We start from the raw sequence: 22,752 nt of genomic DNA, 5'->3' as shown, positions 1-22,752 counted from the left end.
TCAAGTGTGCATAAAATCACAGTTACGTTGAGCAAAGGACTGGGCGTGGTCCCAGAGCTCTCTAGCACCTCCGAGAACAAGCTATGGTTGAGATGAAGTTGCTTGGATCTGCACTAAATTTGGTGTGATCGATACTCTTGTGATACAACTAAGTGAACTTTGTCCTTTATTTGTCTATGCCCAATAGGAAGTCAGCCATGTTGGATGGAATGTGGGATTTTGAAATTTTCCCGCGCTGTTTTGAGGGGCTTACGATGGCTAAAAACTGATTAAATTTTGCACGTTTTTCCTGTGATACAATTTGAAGTGATATGGTAAATTAGTCTAGGTGGGCTTTATTAACTCCATAGCGCCATCTAGTTAAAAAATACAGATTTGACACCCTGTACATGGTTGAAAACTCATGAAATTTGGTCCACACGTCAGTCATGTGCACTGAAACTCAGCCCTAGGGGCTTGACCCCAGGTGTGTCTGGGGGACTCCATAGCGCCCTCATATGTCATGGAGACTCCTGCATGCAGTTTCACCTTTCCATGTAGTTTCACCTATCTGCGTCAAATTTGGTAGGTGTGTCTAGGGCCCCGAGATGAACAAAATTGCCTACACATTGCATCAGCCATACTCAACAGGAAGTGAGATTTTTGGTTTTGTGCATTATGACACGTGTTACATTTTAACATACTACTTCTAGGAAGTTAGTTGGATTCGTATCATATTTGGTAGATGCCATGTCAAGATGTTGCAGATGTTAAATTGCAAATGGATTTGTGATATCTTGCAAGATGTTGAAATGGCAAACAATAAAATTATACTTTACGCCACGCAAACAGGAAGCATGTCATAAATTCACCATGCATTGCCAGATATGTCTAAAACTGCACAGGTTATAGGATATAAAGGTTCTGATATCCACACGTCCAATTTGACTGTTAGAGAGCCACCATTTGGACATGGACAGTAATGACTTCATTTCCAAAAAAACTCAAATTCATAAAATTTGGTACACATCAGTCTTGGCCACTGGTACTCATGGATAGAGGCTTGATCACGGGTGTGTCTAGGATACTTTATAGCGGCCCCACATGCCCTTGAGACTTCTGCCCTGTATATAGTTTCACCTATCCATGCCAAAATTGGTAGGTGTGTGGGGTGCCCCAGGATGAACAAAATTGACTTGCGTCAGGATTTGCAATATCTTGAAATGGAGAGCCAATAAATTTTATATGCCACGCGAACAGGAAGGGTGTCATAAAGTCACTGTGCATTGCCTGATATGGCTAAAACTTAAGATTATAGGATATAATGGTTTTGATGACATCCATATTCCCAATTTGACCCTCTGCTATAGCGCCACCATTTGGACATGGATGGTAAAGTCTCCGTTGCCAAAATACTTGTTACATTTTGATGTACTCTTCTGAGGTGGTTTGTTGGATTCATGCCATATTTGGTATACTTGTGGTCAAGATGTTGCTGATTTTAAAGCATATACTCAGAGCCATGGCCTCACTTTCATTTATAAATGCCTTGAGACTAGAGGTCTGCGCGGGACAGAATTTTCAGTCCCGCTCCCGCCCGCTCCTGTCCGCTCCCGCATTATGCAGTCCCGCTCCCACAAAGAATTATGATTTTCAGTCCCGCCCGCGCCTGCCATATTTTGTCCTGCTCCCGCCCGCAAATCCCGCATGATGCAGACGTTCGCGTTATTTCTCACGAAAGTTCTTGCCATTGGCTTGGGGAATTAAACATGCTGAGCTCGCCACTGACCGATCCTTCACCTAGCGCACGTAGCGAGGGTGCGCGTTGCCAGGCGGCATGCGCAGCTGAGGCTTTACAGAGATACCCATTGTGAGCTTCACTAGAGGAGCTCTGCTCTTCTGCCATGATCGGAGATCTCAAACACGGAAGAGCGGAAAGGAATTGGAAACGTACGCGAGATTAGACCACTGTGGCAGCGGGGGCGTGGCCAAGCAGCAGTCTGTGAATGGAGGGCGGGGTCGGGGAAGGTAAGTGGCTAGGTCATTACACTTGATGTCAATTTGTGTGTGTGTGTGTGTGTGTGTGTGTTTGTTTGTTTGTTGCAGGGATGGAGTATAAAGGGAGGGGGAGAGGAGAGAAGAGGGATTCGCTCCCCGACCACAACGCGTGTGTGTGTGAGTGAACGAGTGAAAGAAAGAAAGCTGAAAAGCTCAATAAAGTGAGTGGGTGTGAACACGAACTCTCGCCTGCCGTGCTTCTGTGCTCCACCCACATCGGGGATTACTACAGTGGTGCTGAAACCCGGGACGCACACCACTCACTTTATTGACCTTTTCAGCTTTTTTTCATTCACTCTCTCTCACTCACTCACACACACACACGCGCGCACACACACGTGTTGTGGTCGGGGAGCGAATCCCTCTTCTCTCCTCTCCCCCTCCCTTTATACTCCATCCCTGCAACAAACAAACACACACAAATTGACATCAGGTGTAATGACCTAGCCACTTACCTTCCCCGACCCCGCCCTCCATTCACAGACTGCTGCTTGGCCACGCCCCTGCTGCCACAACCACATCCGCAAATTTAGGCATCTTAAAATGTTTTTATTAATGCCAAATAAAATATCCAGCACAAATTATATATGATAGACATAAATTAATAATTTATAAATTTTATTTTAAACATGTTTTTAGTTAGCGATACTGCAGCTTATCACCTCTCCCGCCCGCTCCCGCATTGTGCACTTCCGCCCGCAATGAGCTTTCAAAATTTGTCCCGCGCCACACTGCTTTGCGTCGGGTCCCGCAGGACTCCCGCGGGAGTGCAGGGCTCTACTTGAGACCTCAAGAATGGCACAGGAATAGTTTTAAGCGTTAACAATAAATCTAATATAATTTTTACGATTAAAGTGGTTCATATAGGTAGCAGTCTGAGTGAATGACCTTGACGTTCGTAACCTCACAACAGGAAGTCTATCGGTCTCATCGCCATTTCCGCTATACTAAGGCCCTGTCCACACGGCAACGGATTGAGGTGAATCCGATAACATTTTTTATCGTTTCAGCCTGGCGTCCACACGGCACCAGTGTTTTGGGTGCCCCAAAACGATATTTTTTTGAGAACGGTTTCCGGAGTGGAAAAATCTGGCAACGGCGCCGTTGCGAAGTCGTCTGGATGAGTAGAACGGATTTGTTTACGATGACATCACAACCACATGACTAGAACAAGCAGTGCTCTCGCGCGCATCATTCGTAACAACAGCAACAATGGCGAACCCCAGAAGTGGGGTAGTAGTAGTTCAGTGCCGGGTAGAAGAAGGGGTTTATGCGCATGCGTCCTACTTCTTCTATTGTTCTGGTGTCTCCGATGGGACTGTCTTACAGTGTAGAGGTGTGGCATGTGTATTGCATTGTTTTCAGCAAGCGTTGCGTTGCCTGATATTTTATTGATCCGTTGCCCATGTGGACATGATATATATATATATATATATATATATATATATATATATATATATATATATATATATATATATATAATATTTTTACCCGCTTAAAAAAAAAAAAATCTCGTTGTCGTGTGGATGTAGCCTAAAAAACAGAGCTGACTGCAACTCTGAGCCTCCATTTTGAGCTAATTTATCACCATGCCACGTAGATGTGTTTTTGGCCGGTGCAGCAACACGAGAGAAGGTGGATTCATGTTGCGTTCATGGCCCAAGAATGTTCAAACTGCAAAGATTTGGACACGTTTTGTGAGAAATTCATGGATTGGGTGCTTATGACGTGGCCTGTCCTCTGCTCTGCACATTTTACTGAAGACTCGTACAAAACCTCTGATCTGTTGAGGAGCGTTGGCTATAAGCCTGCATTGAAAGAGGGTGCAGTCCCAACAATTAAAGAAAAATAAAACAAGAAAAGGAAAGTATTTATTTTATTTTTTAAAAGGGAGTTCTGTTGTACCAGGAGCATGAGCCGAGGGTTGTTGGTAAAACCCGGGACGGGGCGTATCGCTCGGGCAGTGTCCTCCCCGCGGTTATTGCGAAAACCGGTGACTTCCTGTTCCGTCCCGGGTTTTAGTGATTGCCTGAGCCGAGCAGTAATGATGGAATACACAGTATGGAGAGAATGAGTGTCGCAGCCGCCTTATTTTTAAACTGGATATTGTTGCCATCTTGCCCTTGCGTGGAAGAAATGAATGAACTGAGAACTGAACGAACAACTGAAAGTCAGATTGTTTCAAAAACAATCGGCCACAAGATCGGCCTTGAAGAAGTGAGAACACAGATGGGTAAGCTCCGACTCTCATTTGGATAAAAAAAAAAAACCCCAACAAACGACACACGTTGTTTACCTGCATTTAGGTTAATACATGTAACTTGTATTGTGTGTTTAAGTTACCAGTATAAGATTTATTTAATTTGCTTCAGAATGTGATTGTCTCAGTTCATCTGATTTATTTAATTAGCCTTTTACGTTTTATCAGTGAAAAATGCATGCATGTACATGTATGTTGCATAAGTTATAACCAGCACTCGAAACTAACGGTGTCCCGACGTCCCAGGGACCATAAAAAATGTCATCGGGACACAAAATTATCATATCTGGGACAATCCCGGGACAATGGAAAAAAATAGATCTAGAAAAAAAAAGTTCTACATTAATATTATTTACAAAGCCGTAACACATACGTAGACATTCACCGAACTTGTCAATTTTAATTTTAAAACGTTAACAGCGAAAAATACATAGTAGCTACACTTTCGATGCACCTGCATCCGTAGGCTACAGAGCAGCACATTCTGTTCTAGAATCTTCGGCCGGTGTCCGCATTATATGGACTTGGAATGGAATTGCTACCGCACACGCTGCGCCGACTCTTGCCAGAACAAAAATGCTTAAGTGGTTGAAGCGGACCGACCGCGGGGAAGAAACTGAAAGCCCAGACATAACGTCTCCGGGACCTTCAGGATCCAAAGTGTCATCGCCTGGTCTGCAGGCAACGCTAGCAACTGAATGAACTTGATGAACACTGTTGCACGTTATAAAATACAACAGGAATGATGTGGATGATATTGACGGAAGATACCGTTCAACAGAATAAGTGAGTTTTCTTGGTGTCTTTCTAGTTCAGAAAGTTTAGACAGTCAGCAGCACAACTAGGCTAGGACCTGGCACTATGTTGATGTTGCTAACATTTGCACCCACGTTTCGGCAGCGAAAGTTCATAAAATGGATAACGGAAAGTTCATAAAATGGATAACGGAAAGTGCATAAAAATGGATAACGGAAAGTTCATAAAAATGGATAACGGTAATGGATAACGGAAAGTTCATAAAAATGGATAACGGTAATGGTGAAAATTATAAGTTGGCCTTATAAGTGCCAACAGATATTCAAGGTATAAGTAGATGAAATGAACATAAAAGGGGTCTTATTTTCAACTAAAGTGTACTGCAGATGTAGGGAGTTGAAACATTTTCTGAATGAGCTAGTTGGCCCCTTTAAATAAATGGGTAGATACATACAGTGAGATTGCCAAAGTTTAATAAACTGAAAATGCAATAACTGTAATTTTGAAGTAGATGATGTATAGGACATGTGCTGCTTGTGTCTTGTGACTTATTGTAAAAATGATATAAAGGGTTCAAAATCGCATAGTTACAAATATAATAGTAACTTCATATGATAATATTAACCACTGGTTATTTCAGAGAGGAAAAAAATGGGGACGCTATTGCTTCCATTCGGGACAATACAACACAGAATTCGGGACCACTGGAGGACACAAAGAAAAAGTTAATTTCGAGCCCTGGTTATAACACCTATCCTGTTTTAATGAGTCAACCCACACTAAAGTCAAATCAGTCTTAGTTGAACAAGTCGGTAATGATATTTCTTACTTTCACCATAAATTTTTATTTATATGACTTTGGTCTATAGCTGTAAAAGGCGTCGGCCTTAAAACTGGTTGCCGCAGGGACGTCACGGACTCGGGCATGGCTAACTCAGCGGGGCAGCTCGAATCCCAACTTTATGGTCGAGTTTAACTCTCAAATGTATATTTTTATTCCTATTTATGCAGCATACAAGATTCAAGGATGGAGATACTATCCACTCAAATTTATTTAAAAAAAAATGTTCTTTGTATCTGCTTTAAATTGCGAAGGGATTTGTGATATCTTGTAAGATGTTGATATGGCGAGCCACTAAATGTAAACGTTATGCCATGCAAACAGGAAGTGTGTCATAAATTCACCATGCATTGCAGGGCTTGAAATTCGCGGTGGTCCGGTTGCCCGAGGCGACTTAATTTGTCATTTGGCGGGTAATTCCTGTCACTAGCCAGCCCGGCTGGCTAGTTGAAAATAAAAAAATATATATGAAGTGAAGATTCAGACTAGGGCTGTGCGATATATCGAATATACTCGATATATCTCTGAAAATTCTGTGAGATATACATAAAATTATATTGTAACTGTCGAGTATTCTATGGTCATCTGCTGACTTGCGTTTGTTTCGTGTTTGTTGCGTTTGTTTAAAACACTTTCCGGTGGTAACATATCTGTGACGAATCTCAGTCATCCAGGTACATAGTAATCTGTGATTGGTTGAAGAGAGCAACTGGACTTGCTTGAAGATTCTTGAAAATGTTTCGCCTCTCATCCTAAAGGCATCCTCAGTTCTGTCTGACTAATGGGGGGTATCCAGTATTTATCCTCTCATGGATCATCATAGAATCCGAATCAGAATGCTGATGGCTGCATTGTAGGTGGCTGATAAAAGATGTCATAGACACCCACCTCTGTTCAATGATGGTTGTTCCAGGTTGACAAAAATGAACGATCCTCTCTGGCTAAGATGTCTGCCAGTTTTCTGGAAGTCCTCTCATAGGGATCTCATCCCAAAGTGCGTAGAAACATATCTGTGACGAATCTCAGTCATCCAGGTACATAGTAATCTGTGATTTGGTTGCTCTCTTCAACCAAACTGGCAGACATCTTAGCCAGAGAGGATCGTTCATTTTTGTCAACCTGGAACGACCATCATTGAACAGAGGTGGGTGTCTATGACATCTTTTATCAGCCACCTACAATGCAGCCATCAGCATTCTGATTCGGATTCTATGATGATCCATGAGAGGATAAATACTGGATACCCCCTATTAGTCAGACAGAACTGAGGATGCCTTTAGGATGAGAGGCGAAACGTTTTCAAGAATCTTCAAGCAAGTCCAGTTGCTCTCTTCAACCAATCACAGATTACATTTTCCGGTGGTTTTTTCCCTTTCCCTCAGGCAGTAACGTGACAGGCTGCCTAAGGGGAAAAAAAAAAAAAAAACAATAACGTCATGCACTCGCCAACCAATCCCGGGCAACATCTTGATGCCGGAAAGGAACTTGCGGGAAGATTTCCTAGTTTCAGTTTACAGCGCTGACTCAGTTCGTGCAATCGCTGGTGTTGCATAGGCTACTGTGTAAGCTCTGTCAATTTCAGTGACAAATTAAAAATGGAAGTGGACGAATTGGTTCCTAAAAGAACTAGTAAGGGGTCAGTCATCTGGCATTTTTTTTTTTTTTTTTTGGATTATATTATGGTGCTCTGTGTTCTCATTTATGTATTTAACAACAGTATATCAAAATACTTGGGTCTTGAAATAAATGCACATTAGTTATGAACAATGGTAACTACTCTCTTTTGTGTTATTTTTGACAGAAGTAAAATTCATACATGAACAAATTTTGGCTAGTTGATTCTGTTTAGCTAGTTACTTTGGAAGGTAACTAGTCCGGCTGGCTGGTTTAAAAAAAAAAAAAAGTATGAATTTCGAGCCCTGCATTGCCAGATATGGCTAAAACCTCACAGGTTATAGGATATAATGGTTTTGAGGACATCCACATTCCCAATTTGGACCCTCTGGTATAATGCCACCACATGAAACTCATCATCTCATCTCATTATCTCTAGCCGCTTTATCCTGTTCTACAGGGTCGCAGGCAAGCTGGAGCCTATTCCAGCTGACTATGGGTGAAAGGCGGGGTACACCCTGGACAAGTCGCCAGGTCATCACAGGGCTGACACATAGACACAGACAACCATTCACACACTCACCTACGGTCAATTTGAGTCACCAGTTAACCTAACCTGCATGTCTTTGGACTGTGGGGGGGAAACCGGAGCACCTGGAGGAAACCCACGCATACACGGGGAGAACATGCAAACTCTGCACAGAAAGGCCCTCGCCGGCCACGGGGCTCGAACCCAGGACCTTCTTGCTGTGAGGCGACAGCACTAACCAGTACACCACTGTGCCACCCACATGAAACTGGACAGTAATTATTCCATTGCCTAAAAACTCTGATGCATGAAATTTGGTACACACATCAGTAAAGGCCACTGCTACTCAAGGATAGAGGCGTGGCCCTGGGGCTGTCCGTGAGACTCCATCAGGCCCCCACATCATTGGCTACGTTCACACTGCAGGCTGAAGTGACTCAAATCCGATCTTTTCGCCCATATGTGACCTGTATCCGATCTTTTATTGACAATATGAACGACACAGATCCGATTTTTTCAAATCCGACCCAGGCCGTTTGGATATGTGGTCCTAATTCCGATTCCTATCCGCTCTTTTCATATGCGACTTCAGTCTGAACCGCCAGGTCGCATTCATTCGAATTACACGTCATCAACAAGCCACAAACGTCACTATTCTGCGCTGAAGTAGGCGGCGGGTCTCTCAAAGTTACAACAACATGGCGCATAATCACGGGCGCAGATAGAGGGGGGGATTCGTCCCACCCAGATTTAAATTCACCTCGTTCGGTCCCCCCCACTTATAGGGAGGAAAAACTGTCTATGCTGTCTTTCTTTGTATAAGGCAAACCTCACGGAAAAATCAAAAGACTAATTACCATTCGGTTTATTGAGGTGCACAGCAGTGTATACATAGTTGCAACAACTCACATAAAACAAAGACTGATATTCGGTTGGTTGAGCTGCGCAGACCGCACAGGTTGCGAGCTCGAGCTTGGTTGCTATGGTTACTAACAACAAGTTTGACAGGCATATCGGGGTTGGGGTTGGTTTGCTGGCAGCTTTGTCCCCCCCCCCCCCCCAGTTTTTTGTCTCTCCCAGTTCAAAAAACGTATCTGCGCCCCTGCGCATGACATCAATGCGAGGGACGCTTCAGGCTGTGAAGGTTCTGAATCTTCTCAATGGAAGGACGCAGAGGTTAGGGAGCTGATTTCCATTTGGGGGGATGCAGCTATTCAAGCTAGATTGGATGGGTCATACCGCAACCGGGCGGTTTTACTTCCGTAAACACTGGCCATGCTCACTGCGTGTGACGTCGTCGTATCCTGCAGTGCGCATGCGGAACACTTTTAGGTCGCTTTTCGTTCATACTGAGGATCACATACAAGTCGCATATATTTGTTAATGTGAACGACCTCACAAAAAAATCGGATTTCACAAAAAAATCGGAATTGAGCATTAAGCCTTGCAGTGTGAACGTAGCGATTGAGACTTCTGCCCCGTATATAGTTTCACCTGTCCGTGTCAAATTCGGTAGGTGTGTGGTGTACCCCAAGATGAACAAAATTGCAGGATTCATTCTATTAGCCATCCTCAACAGGAAGTGAGTTGTTTTTGGTGGTGTGCATTTTGTCATACTCCTCCAAGGCAGTTTTGTATGTTCATGCCATATTTGGTGTGCATGATGTCAAGATGTTGCTGACTTTGAGTTGTGAAGGGATTTGTGATGTCTTGCAAATGTTGAAATGGCGAACCAATAAATTTGTGCGTTACACCACGCAAACAGGAAATGTCATAAATTCACCATGCATTGCCTGATGTGGCTCAAACTTCACAGGTTATAATGTTTCTGATGATCTGTGCAAAGTGACCCTCTGGTATAGTGCCACCATTTGGACATGGACAGTAATGACTCCATTGTCCTTCTTCTGATATTTTGTTCTGGGATATCTTTTTAGATGATATTGAGTTAGAATAAGTTGGCCTTATGAGCTACATAGTGCCCCCATTTCAAAATTTATTGCTTTGGTTGCCACACAGCTAAGTTGATGTTTGTTTGAGATTTGAAGGGAGCATTGTCCTCACTATGGCAGATGAGTTGGCACCCGGGGGGGGGGGAGAAACATGCCGAAAACTATCGACGCTAGCGTCTATATTTTTATATTATTTCCTGAGATGCATTTGTAAAGTTTGAGTTTCTTTATTGAAAAACTTATCTCTCCCCCCCCCCAATACCATTTTTAGCATGTTATTAAAAACCCCTTAGGATAAAACAGCCTGATTTTGGAGATGTGCCTTTTTAAATTTACTCAATGGCCACTTTTTTTAGGTACACCCATACACCTGCCATTTTATACAGTTATCTAATCAGACAATCCCTTGACAGCAGCCCAGTGCATAAAATCATGCAGATACAAATCGATAGCATCAGTTAATCTTCACTTCAAACATCAGCATGGGAAAATTGTGATCTCTTGACTTTCATTGTGCCATTGGTGTTGGTGCCAGAGGGACTGGTTTGAGTATTTCAGAAACTGCTGATCCCCTGGGGTTTTCATGCACAACAGTGTAGCAGCTTTCTATGTTGGGATACAGAGGAACTGGGAGGCAGGCTTCCAAACAGGTCTTTATTCTTTATTTGCACTTCTCAGTGACTACTTAGCACGTGAATGCACACACACATTGGGGAATGCAGCTGTCTCTCTCGTTACTGGCTATCTGAAAGACGGGCTGAGATGCATGTTAATAGAGATCTTGCAGTCACGTGACCGGAAAGTACACAGCCGCCATCTTGTCGGTAAAAAACACCGCTGAATACTGCTGCACTCGTGTACGAAATGGATAAATTTCAACCGATGGACTACACGGCTCATTTTTCTAATGAACAGATAACTAGATATATGTCTAAAATAAACGACCTACAGATTAGTGACCCTTATGGCTTACCGGACGTTGTTTTCACAACCGTTTCAGTGGATATTGAACTGCCAGAGGTGGAATACCCAGACGTGTATAATTACCTCATTAACTTTCCCTCGCTGTTCAGTGCAGGGATCCCAGACGTCCGCTATTTAGCGGAATTCCGCTATTTTTCTAGCCAAAGTGGTGGTGGGTTTTTTTTTTTTTTTTTTTTTTTTTTAATCTCTTGTATATCCGTTAAAAATGTTTAAGTAAAATGACCAGCAGAATACGTTCTGATTTGGTTTGCTTGTTTAGTGATGTTTTTGTCAGCTTCGTTTGTTCTCGTTGACATTCGGGAACACTCGGAAGTTAAATTGATGTAAATACCGCGAGACTGTACGCGATAGAACGAGAAAACAATATGGCTGCACCCATTTGCTAGAAAATGTTTTAACTCCGTTCGTGCTTTTGTTTCTAATGCGTTGAACTTAATTCAATATGCAGGGCTGTGAAATTTCCGCGGATTCTGTCGCGAAAAATATCTTCACAAAACGTCCATTTTTGCATTAAAAATCATTGGGGGGGGGTCTAGTCGGTTTTAATCGCCTTGCACGAGACCGGCGGCTCAATACAGCCGGACTCGCGGAGTTTTATGCCAGCTGAGCGTGGAACACGTCTTGACTGCAACTGTGCATGACAGAGCTAAAAATAGCTATTGTGTGACCTGGCACCGCGTACGTGAATTTTGTACTTACAGGGTGTAAGATCAGACATAGTCAAGATGCCATCAAAAAGGAAAGCTAAGGAGGTGTTTGAGAGAGATGCAAAGAGGGCTAGAAAAGAACACACAGACAGACTGAAGGAAAAGATGAAAAAGAACAACTTTGCAAAATTGAAAGAGATGGTGTTAAAGAAAAGAAAATTAAAAGACTTTCATTAGATGCTGTTTGACAGACTATGAACATTTTGTAAATAGCTTTAATAGAGGAATGCAAATACTATAGAACTAATAACTAATAGCCTTACTGAAAGATGAATTGAAAGAAATAGCTGGGAGTGATGCAAAGAGGAATAGAAGGAGCCAGAAGTAAAAGAAAAGATGTAAATAATATATTAGATAAGAAACATTAGTTTTTTTTAAAACTTTTGCTCTGTAGACAAGAGACATTGTGACAGACTCTTGGAAAAAGCCAGGACATAATACAAGAATTAAGTGTAATTTGGAAGACAACAGGTATCTCTCACTTAAATATTGAGCATGATTTTTCACAAAGTCATTTTGAAAGGCCTATCAAAGTTTTCTTTTATTAACATTTCTTTAAATTGTTATTTACACATTTTTTTTACTTTTATTTTGATTAAGAGATAAAATACATAGGCACTTATTTCAAGGTATTTTACATGGATCTTTCATTTTAAAAGAGGAAACTGTTGATAGGTATTTTATATGGCAAAATGAAGACCAAGACTAGTCAAATATTTACTTGAGATCAATTTTTTACTTGCAGGAAATGCTCAGAATACACCATATAACACCTAAAATGGCTTGGTGTCTGGGGCCCTGTGGGCCCCAGACCCCCGGCTTATGCTGGGGGCCTGTGCCCCCCAGACCCCCCCCCCTTTCCTCGGATTTCTTATTTACAATTTCACAGCCCTGAATATGTCGTGGAAAAAAGATATCGTCCATAAAAGAGATAGCGGAACAGTGTCCGGGTTAGAAGAAGTATATTCTTCAAAGCTACATTTTCATCTGATTTTTATAAATAACAATTTTTTTTTTTTGCCACTTATGTCATTGATTACAAAATATGGCATCAAATAGATACACATTACTGTTAAATTCTGTTGCTTTTCTATGTTAAATCTATGTAAAAAATGTTCTATAGCATCTTTAAATGTTAAAATCTCAACAGCTTCAGGGGGCTTGCAGCCCCCTTGACCCCTGCTGATAGTTTCTTACATTCCTCTATTTTTTTCAATTACTGCTGGGATCCCTGTCAGTGGTGAAGCACTGCGTGCTTATAAATCTCTGGACAGTTATCTTTACAGAAATTCAGGATTTGTCAGCCCCCCTCAGATGTGGCATCTTGTAAACAAGAAAATAACAATCCTCATTGGACGGGTAAGTCACTTAAGTATTACTAGTACTGATACTAGATATATCAGTAGTATCTAGTATAGCACTGACCAGCCGATTATAGAATAGAATAAGGTAATTCCAGCTGTAATTCCAAATCGTCCGTCTTGTTTACCATGGATCTGGTGTTGGAGAGATAGAGGCTTGGCAGTGGAGATTTGAGTGGCTGTTTTCTGAGCTTAGTCAACAGGCCAGCTCTGCAGCCTTGCTTTTGCTTCCTCTCCCGACGCCGCCTCCTTCGCCTGCCAGACCTGATAACAATCCACGGAGACCCCGCAGGTCACACTATCTCGTCCGGAGTGTTGTGCATGCAATGGAAATCGCTACAAACCGTCATTTTCTGCTGGAAACCAATGTCCAGTAAGTCCATACGGTTGTAGTGAATATTGAAGTCCGGTACAGACGAACAACACGCAAAAAATGCACACAAAAAACATAAACGTGCACAGGTAGGGAGAGCTTGTAGCTGCAGCAGTTGTAGTAGAATTGTATATAGTAGGGTTTTCCAGAAGAAAAGGTAGAAGCAGAAGTAGAACCAGAAGTAGAAGTTGGAAATATGGCGTTTGACCGACAAGATGGCGTCTGTTACAATCTGGATTGGCTGTGGCGTCACATGCAAGATCTCTATAGGCAGCCAGTAATTAGACACAGGTGTAACTTGTGATATGTTACCTGCTGGTTCAACCTGACACCTTGTCGTTCACAGCTGACGCTAGACCTCACCCTGGCTGCCACAAACAGTTTCTAGAGTTTGCACAGAATGTTGTGAAAAATAAACAATGCACGACAGTTCTGTGGGTGGAAATGTCTTGTTGATGAGAGGTCAGAGGAAAATGGCCAGGTTGGTTCGAGCTGCCAGGAAGGAAAGGCAACTCTTTACAAGCATGGTGAACAGATAAACATCTACTCATGCAACAGCAGAAGACCACACTGGGTTCCACTCCTACCAGCCAAGAACAGGAATCTTAGAATCAAGAACAAGTTCCTATAGATGCCTTGCACATGACGTCACGCATCGTGATAATCTCACCGGGGGGGGGGGGCAAACAAGCACTGTCTTTCTTGTGATCATGGCTTACTCTATTTTAAATATGGTTCGTTTTTGGTTGTTCCAATTGTCCAAATAGAGAAATGGATAAAAGTTATTGCAGTCTCCCTGCTGTCAAGAGAAATGCTAGAGAAGCAAATGCTTCAAGGACAATGAAGAAATGAGTGATTATAAAGAGAACACAACAAGAGGATCTAAGCCTGAAAACTCCAGAGAAGTTTACAAATACATGAGTTTCTAGTGATCACTTTATTTTAGGTAAGAACTTGTATTTAAAAAAAAAAATAGGAAGTCTTGAATATGGAAGAGTTTGCATAAGAATCACATTTTATTTCTGTTCGAATTCGAGTTGGCTTCTTCATGAAAGTCTTTGATTTTCTTACAGATGAGCCAGCTTCCTTATTTGACACGGAAAACCCAGATTGGGCACCAAGTAAGCAACTTGGACATAATTCAGTAAAAAACCCAACAAGGAGCAACATGCATGATCTATCCTGAAAGAACAGAAAAGATTATAAGCAGAGAGTGCTGAAGCTTTGCTTTTGTTATCGGAGGAACCCAGTCCTGTGCAAAATGTCAAGGTGGAACCAGAGTGTAGTAATGAAGCTACAGTTCGAGAGTGTTCCACACAAACAGACTTAACTTTAGAACAGTTGTGTGCATGTGAAATGGAAATAAATTGACTAAGGCAGGAAAAACTATTTTGGTTAAGTCAGTGCGTTTACATGCACATAGAGAAAATCGAATTTCTGCCGTTGCTCGACTGAAATCGAAGTTCTAAATGGCATGGAAACACCTTAGCTAGGCTGAAATTGAACCGAACTTGATTTCTCGTAATCGAGCTGCACGACCTAGATTATGCGATTTTTGCTGAGCTACTTAGTGCATGTATACTAGGGCTGCGCAATTACCGTATTTTCCGGACTATACGTCGCTCCGGAGTTTAAGTCGCATCAGCCAAAAAATGCATTATGAAGACGAAAAAAACATATATACGTCGCACCGGACTATAAGTCGCACTTTTTTGAAGGGTTATTCTATCCATAGAATCTGTGATTGTATCTGATAAGCGGCGCGCGGTTACTGCGCGACTGCATTGTTTATTTAATAAACGAACAGCTGAGCAGTGATAACGCGCCCTTTGCCCTGTAAGTAGCCTAGTCTGATTATTTTAAATATCTACTACTATCTTTAATACTATCACTATCGTTATTACTAATAGCCTTTATTATTATTATTATTATTATAACTAATATTAGTAGCCTATTACTGATGCATTAATCAGTTTGCTTTTAGAATATTTTTACCGGTAGGGCTTATTATCGCCCCATGGCTCTTTCATCTGTGTTATTAAAGCTGTAGTCATCATCGAGGAGTGTCATTCTTCATTTTTGTCGAATTTTATTTCATCAAATCAGAGGTCAAGTAGGCTATAGGTATATCATCTCCAAAGACAGGTACGGTAGTAAAAACAACCGTCTAGTGAAAAAAAACAAACAAACAACAACCGCTTTTAAATCCCCTACTTAAATCCTTAAAATGAGTCATTTAACTCATGTCTTGTGTGATCTGATCTCCAATGGTGAAATAAACCGGTTGTGATGAGTACAGTCTGTTATTTTAGAAGATAAATGTAATATATAATTTAATATATAGACTAACAAAAATTAATATTTTATAATATAATATCACGACATATTACTGTCTGTAACTGTTTGTCACTAAAGCTTTTTCTAAGATCATAATGTCTGATATTATTATTATTATTATTATTATTATTATTATTATTATTTTACACACACAATAAGCGCGTGTGCGTAAAGTTATAGTAAACCATCCCCCGCCTTTTTTTTTTTTTTTTTGAGTAGCCGGACCCACCCACCTCCTGCGTTCTGGGACCTCCCACTTCACAAATTAAGCACTGCCTAAAATCACTACATAACTTATTTAAATCACTATAGGCCTATCATTAATAATAAAACACAGGTCAATCAAGTTTATCAAGCTGATGAGTTCACTCCAAATCAGCAAATCCATTGAATTCCTCATCCTCGGTGTCGCTTCTGAACAACTCTGCCTCCAGCGGCAGATGAAGCGCCGTTTCCTCTTCTGCGTGGCTGTCGTCAGACTCAGCATCAGCTCCAGTTATTCCGCGGTGAAAAAAAAAAAAAAAACATATATGTCGCACCGGAGTATAAGTCGCATGGCCAGCTGAACCATGAAAAAAAGTGCGACTTATAGTCCGAAAAATACGGTAATCGAATTTAATCGAAAATCGCGATTTTGGCTGCCACGATTAAATTAAATGAAAATCGCGATTTATTTCCATTTAAAATGCGAGCTCTGCTGCATATGTGATCAAGCACTTTTTGACCAGAACTCCGCCAAACCATTAGGGGGCGAACCGACGCATGTAAGGTTTCATTACTCCGCCTAAATAAGCAAGCAAGCCAAGTGTGCAGAGCTTCAGTGCAGTGGTATCCAGTGTTGCCAGATTGGGTGGTTTTAAATGCATTTTGGCGGATTTGAACATATTTTGGGCTGGAAAACGTCAGCAGTGTCTGGCAACACTGGCGGTATCTTCAAGGGGTGATAGCGTGAGAGTAAGTAACAGATTGAGAGTATTTAGCACTGGAGGCAATGTTGTGACCTGCCTTCGCTCATGTTTAAAGCCAGAGCATGTTGATAGGCTGGTCTTTCTAGCTTAAAAACTTGTAGGCCTCAGTATAATGCTATGTAATTGTTGCAATTGAGTTTTCAGTTCCTTCATCCTTTGGTAATTTCTTGGATAAATTTAATTTATTTGTCATTTGGAAATCAGAATTTCTCTTTTAAATTTCATTCTGCACTGAAAGCTGTTCATATTGTTTGTTTGAATATAGTGAAATAAAATTTAAGTGATTTCCCGAACATCAAGAATAATCGTGATTAATAATCGTGATTACAATTTTGATCAAGATAATCGTGATTATCATTTTTTCCATAATCGTGCAGCCCTAATGTATACCCTATCGAGCTACGTAGTCCAGCTACTTACTTCAGCACTGCCCCTTCCGGAAGTGACGAGTGACGAGACCACAAGCAGGAAACACAACAACCTCGATCGGAAAAAAAAAAAAAGCCTCGGTCGGCATGACACTTCACCTTAGCCGCCCACTTTATTAGGAACACTTCTGTTCGTACATACAAACTACAAACACTTTTTAGAGTTTATTTTATTTTTAAAAGGGACAGTGTACAAATTAAACATTTATCCTTGTGGTAAGGACAGATGTCTGTACCAGGTTATAGGAGTACATGCTAATTTCCGCCTGTAGTCCCTTGGCAGGTGGATGTAATAAAAAGATAAATAAAATGTACAGGAAATGTCATCAGATCTGTCATTAGAGCAATTTGTAGTGATTTAGACCAGTAAAATTTCTTGTGAACACGGAACTGATAACTTTGTTTATACGCTTGAATAGCTCTTCATGACGACAACCGGAAGTGTACCAACATGATGGGGCGTGTAGCGCCACCTGTGGCTCGGGTGCACAATGTACCTCACACAATAGCTCGATTTCATTGTGTGCATGTAGGATTGGATTTCTCTGGCACCCCTGCTGGGACCCTTAGCTTGATTACCGACAGCAGCTCGATTTGGATGTGCATGTAAACGTACTGATTGTTACGGTCAGTTGCACACTGCTCAACCTGTTTGACTCCGTTGTCAGGGCTCGATGTTGATGCTAGTCCGACTGGACAGGGCAACTAAATGTTCGGTCTGGACAAGTCAAACCTGCATCTGCTTGTCCGACGGAACAAGGTGAATTATTCCCAACTCTCCCGAAAGTTCCAGGAGTCTCCTGCATATTGATAGCTGCTCCTTGAAAAAGAGAGCGCGAGCGCATGCTGATTGCTCTGTTTTGCTAAATAGACCAGTGTTCTGTGTGGGCGGGCTTTACGTCATCCCTCCCAGACCAAGAGAGGGCACACGTCCTGATTGATTGGTCTACTTGGCAAGACAGACCAGTGTTCTGTGTGGGCGGGCTTTACGTCCTCTCCCCCAGACTGAGAGTCCATCAGTTCATTGTATCCAGGAGTGTCATGGCAGAGTGCCCCAAAAAACCAGAATGCACTTCATTGCAGACTACACAAAAGTGTACCCTTGCCTAATAGGGGTAAAAATAATGACTGTGTTGTGCACTGTACTGTTCATAACAGTGATTTTAGCATTGCCCATGGTGGGGTAAATGATTGTAAAAGACATGTTGAGGTGAGTTTAACAGTGTCATGTGTGTGAACTCTCAGTTTTTCATTCACAACGTGATTGTCACCCTTATCATGTCCAACTTGTGGGGGGTGGTCCCCCCCCCCCCCCCCCCCGTTTCATTTCTTTTAAATTAATTTATACTTCACATTTTACTGGATTAATCAAGACTTTATTTCCTCCAGAAGCTCTTGAATTTGAGGGAGTCTAACTCTTGAAATTGCAGATCAGGTTATGGGTTATAACAGCACATGGGCCATAATGGGGCATTGGATAGTTTTTGTTTATTGTTAAAGTTTGAGTTTTATTGAAAAAATTGTACATCATTAAAGCATAATAATCATAATACCTGCTTTTTGATAAACTTTGTTAACCACTGACAGTAAGCGCAGGTTGATTGGAGAGGTGATGGATGTATGTGCAAGAACAGTGTCTGTTTCTTTTATAATAAGACATGCAGTCCAAAACGGCAGGCTGAATCAATAACGATAAACAGGCAAAAGGGTTGAGCAAGGCACAAACGGAATAAACTGGGCAGGACAAGATCAGAACACAGAAATGAGAGCCAACAATCAGGAAGACAATGCAGTAACAACGGCTTGGTAATGGATCATCATTACCAATGCAATACTACACACTGTGTAGGTGTTGGCAATGTCCTTTTGCGTGCATGCTGATTGTGCTTAATTCAGGGCAGGTGCTTGTCATTAGAGGCGTGCACTGTTCAGAGCATGTGTGTGAGTGAAAGTCCGTTGCATGCGTCCATTGTGCGTGGGAGTGACTACCACTTTTCTTTCACTGAACTATTAAATACATAGTAGTAATAATAATAAAAAGGTGATGGTTAGGACAAGTTAATACATGGTCAGCATGCTTTCGTCTAAACAGGGGCGCTGCGCCCTCTTACTCACGGTGTGCGCCACCTTACCGAAATGCCGATTGAGCCCCAAGTCACACTTAGGCCATGCACTTGTATGCTACTGCACAACATGCAGTCTTTCTCAAAACGATCTTTTCTCCGTGAAAACATCCCAGCAACACCACGTGACAATGTGTGTGATCATCAAATCCGTTGTAATCGCTCCAAAAATATTCCATAGTAGATACACCGTCAGACGGTGCAAAAACGATCCGAATTGGCGTTTTGCAGACGGAGGTGCCATGTTGTTTACTTGTCGCAGCTGCTGTCACGAGATTTGACATAGGTCAGCTGACTTGTAGAGCGAGATTTCTCGAGACTGAATGACCTTTCACCCACCGGTGCAGGAGCTTTTGACAGAAGTTGTTCGCGAGTTGTTTTTATTGACACTTGGGCATTTAAAGATATCATCCTGCGGCACGAAATGGAAGAAAGCCAAAGACTGTCTGGGGCAGATGATGATGACGACAACTTTTTTTCTGTCACAAAGTGGATAAAGATGTTTCCGATGGTGAGATTGCGACAATCGAGGGATCGGTCCGTGCCGCCGGTTCCGGGGCCTCATTGAAGGACGCGCTGACCGCGGCGTTGCGGAATCCATGACGAATGAAGACCAGATGTCTTGCTCTGATGAAGGCACCAAGTGTTTTAATGGAAAAGCAAAATGAGAAAAAGGCCAAGTTCCAAGAAAAATTCAAGTATGTAATGGTATTTATGTATGTATGTTTATATGTATGTATGTATGTATGTATGTATTTTATTTAGCTAGCACGCTTACATTTTTTGCATGGGTTCAAACTTTGTGATTTGGGTTGGATTCCAACTTTACAATGTTTTTGTTTTTTCCTTTTTTAGTTCCCTGGTGAAAAATAAATGTACTTTATTGTATTTAAAGTATATTCATATTTTCAATAGTATATTGAAAATGTACTTACACAAATTGTGCTTTTTGTAAATATATAAAAAGTATACTAACATCACGCTTTCATGCTAACACTTAACACACTTGAAAATAATTATACTAGATTACACTTTATAGAAATATTATCCTAAAATATACTTTAAGTGAAAGCTATGTGTAATTTAGCACATAAAAGTACACTAAATACACTTCAAGTTGCACTTTTCTACAATTTAATTATAATTAAAATATATTTAGTACAAAATTAGTTGTTCCAAAATAGCATGCCTCAAGTTAACTAATCATAAACACACTTGAAGTATATTGATGATTAGTGTGGCTTCAAGTACACAAAAGTATGCTAAATTTTAGTACACTTGGCACATTTATTTTTCACCAGGGTTTCCTTTTAAAGAAAATAATTTTGCTCTGGAAATTTTTTTTTTTTCATTTTGAGCAACTAACTCTACCTTATTCTAGTATAAGAAAACAACAGATTTCTCCAGTGAATGTTTAACACTTTGCAAGTTTGATTCATTTGAATTATAAATTTCAATTTGAATCATGAGGAATTAGTATTATGTGTAATTTGAATTATTTTAATTGTTTATTATTTGAATTAGAATTTTAATTAAGGGCGGCACGGTGGTGTAGTGGTTAGCGCTGTCGCCTCACAGCAAGAACGTCCTGGGTTCGAGCCCCGGGGCCGGCGAGGGCCTTTCTGTGTGGAGTTTGCATGTTCTCCCCGTGTCCGCGTGGGTTTCCTCCGGGTGCTCCGGTTTCCCCCACAGTCCAAAGACATGCAGGTTAGGTTAACTGGTGACTCTAAATTGACCGTAGGTGTGAATGTGAGTGTGAATGGTTGTCTGTGTGTCAGCCCTGTGATGACCTGGCGACTTGTCCAGGGTGTACCCCGCCTTTCGCCCGTAGTCAGCTGGGATGGGCTCCAGCTTGCCTGCGACCCTGTAGAAGGATAAAGCGGCTAGAGATGATGAGATGAGATGAGATATTGAAAATGTACTTACACAAATTGTGCTTTTTGTAAATATATAAAAAGTATACTAACATCACGCTTTCATGCTAACACTTAACACACTTGAAAATAATTATACTAGATTACACTTTATAGAAATATTATCCTAAAATATACTTTAAGTGAAAGCTATGTGTAATTTAGCACATAAAAGTACACTAAATACACTTCAAGTTGCACTTTTCTACAATTTAATTATAATTAAAATATATTTAGTACAAAATTAGTTGTTCCAAAATAGCATGCCTCAAGTTAACTAATCATAAACACACTTGAAGTATATTGATGATTAGTGTGGCTTCAAGTACACAAAAGTATGCTAAATTTTAGTACACTTGGCACATTTATTTTTCACCAGGGTTTCCTTTTAAAGAAAATAATTTTGCTCTGGAAATTTTTTTTTTTTCATTTTGAGCAACTAACTCTACCTTATTCTAGTATAAGAAAACAACAGATTTCTCCAGTGAATGTTTAACACTTTGCAAGTTTGATTCATTTGAATTATAAATTTCAATTTGAATCATGAGGAATTAGTATTATGTGTAATTTGAATTATTTTAATTGTTTATTATTTGAATTAGAATTTTAATTAAGGGCGGCACGGTGGTGTAGTGGTTAGCGCTGTCGCCTCACAGCAAGAACGTCCTGGGTTCGAGCCCCGTGGCCGGCGAGGGCCTTTCTGTGTGGAGTTTGCATGTTCTCCCCGTGTCCGCGTGGGTTTCCTCCGGGTGCTCCGGTTTCCCCCACAGTCCAAAGACATGCAGGTTAGGTTAACTGGTGACTCTAAATTGACCGTAGGTGTGAATGTGAGTGTGAATGGTTGTCTGTGTCTGTGTCAGCCCTGTGATGACCTGGTGACTTGTCCAGGGTGTACCCCGCCTTTCGCCTGTAGTCAGCTGGGATAGGCTCCAGCTTGCCTGCGACCCTGTAGAAGGATAAAGTGGCTAGAGATAATGAGATGAGATGAGAATTTTAATTAAGTGTTTGACAGTTTTATTTTCTTTTTCTGTTTGGGCTGGTGGAGGTATGGTGAAGTTAGGATCCAAAAACAGAACACAGATAGTAATCCAATAAATAAGATGATTTAATACAGGGAAGAAAGGGTGTGACAAAAGATAAACAAACAGGACGAAAAACAAATAGCAAAAATAGTCCGAACAAAATGAGAACAAACAACTTGACAAAAACATGAGACAGGCAAAGACAAAAACGCTAGCGCACAAAACCATAAACAAGAAAAGACCCTTAGTGCAAAAACCATGAACCAGAAATAACCCTTAGTGCAAAAAAACAAGAACCAGAAAAACGCTAGTGCAAAAACCATGGACAAGAGAAAATAGCTAGAGAGGAAAACCATGAGGAGCAAGAGAGGCACAGAAACGGCTAGAGAAGCAAACGAGACGTTCTGGCAAAAACGGAGTCTGAGAACGGCCTTTTAAATAAGCAGCAGTGAAAACCAGGAAGTGAGTATAGGGGAGAAGGAATTCCTGTCCCGGATCCGGATCGGCGCTGGTGTGAGAGATCTGTAATCTCCGGAGTGGATGTCCG

At 41.3% G+C, this 22,752-nt stretch overlaps 1 protein-coding gene across 4 annotated transcripts in view; it reads left to right on the top strand.

Annotated features, from left to right (window-relative positions):
* Nucleotides 1–22,752, top strand: part of ipo9 (importin 9) — a 211,830-nt gene that overhangs the window by 3,013 nt on the left and 186,065 nt on the right. The window lies entirely within an intron of this gene.

Source organism: Neoarius graeffei, chromosome 26 (genome assembly GCF_027579695.1).
Source record: "Neoarius graeffei isolate fNeoGra1 chromosome 26, fNeoGra1.pri, whole genome shotgun sequence".
In the NCBI taxonomy this organism is placed as follows: domain Eukaryota; kingdom Metazoa; phylum Chordata; class Actinopteri; order Siluriformes; family Ariidae; genus Neoarius; species Neoarius graeffei.
The sequence above is the reverse complement of the archived record's forward strand: the minus strand, read 5'-3'. Positions and strand labels throughout refer to the sequence as shown.